Genomic DNA, 1,401 nt, shown 5'->3' on the forward strand with positions numbered 1-1,401 from the left:
TTTTTTGTGTTTGTCACAGTCAGTTCCTGTTGGCCGTCATGCAGTTTGGCAATGCAAGAGTCGTGCGGTTTAGGGAGGGGCAGACAGGTGTCTCACGGCTCCGCCCCCAGCACAAACCACTCAGACGCTTGTTAAAGAGGTTGTTCACCTTTAAATTAACTCTTAGTATGATGTAAAGAATGATATTCGGAAACAATTTGCAATTGGTTTTCATTTTTTTATTATTTGTGGTTTTTGAGTTATTTAGCTTTTTATTCAGCAGCTCTCCAGTTTGCAGTCTCGTTGCTAGGGTCCAAATTCCCCTAGCAACCATGCATTGATATGAATAAGAGACTGGGATATGAATAGAGAGGCCTGAATAGAAAGATAAGGAATAAAAAGTAGCAATAACAATACATTTGTAGCCTTACAGAGCATTTGTTTTTTAGATGGGGTCAGTGACCCCCATTTGAAAGCTGGAATGAGTTGGAATAAGAGAGCAAATCATTCAAAAACAATAAAAAATTAATAATGTAGACCAACTGAAAAATTGCTTAGAATTGGCCATTCTATAACATACTAAAAGTTAATTTAAAGGTGAACCACCCCTTTTACGTGCTATTTAATCAGTAACGTCTGTTTAAAGGGGTAGTTCTACTATAACTTTTATTATGAAGGGCACAGTGATATTATGAGGAAATCTGCCATTGGTCTTCATTTTTTATGGCATATGAATGATTAAAGCTTTTGGTTCAGCAGCTTTCCAGTTTTGGCATTTCAGCAGCTATTCGGTCACTAGGGTGAAATGTATCTTAGCAACCAGAGAGTGGCGTGAATAACAGAGTGCAATATGAATAGCGGGGGTCGATCACCTCCACTGGAGAGCTGGAAAGAGTCAGACGAGGAAGACAAATCATTCAGAAACTGGAACAATGAAGACCAATTGAAAAGCTGCTAAGAATAGGCTATTTTATAATATACTAACATTTACTGTCCCTCCCCTACACATCCCTGTATAATGTACTGTCCCCTCCCCTACACTCCCCTGTATAATGTACTGTCCCCTCCCCTACACTCCCCTGTATAATGTACTGTCCCTCCCCTACGCACTCCTGTATAATGTATTGTCCCTCCCCTACACTCCCCTGTATAATGTACTGTCCCTCCCCTACACACCCCTGTATAATGTACTGTCCCATCCCTACACACCCCTGTATAATGTACTGTCCCTCCCCTACACTCCTTTGTATAATGTACTGTCCCTCCCCTACACTCCCCTGTATAATGTACTGTCCCTCCCCTACACTCCCCTGTATAATGTACTGTCCCTCCCCTACACTCCCCTGTATAATGTACTGTCCCTCCCCTACACACCCCTGTATAATGTACTGTCCCTCCCCTACACACCCCTGTATAATGTAC

This window comes from Xenopus laevis, chromosome 8S, assembly GCF_017654675.1.
Source record: "Xenopus laevis strain J_2021 chromosome 8S, Xenopus_laevis_v10.1, whole genome shotgun sequence".
Lineage (NCBI taxonomy): Eukaryota > Metazoa > Chordata > Amphibia > Anura > Pipidae > Xenopus > Xenopus laevis.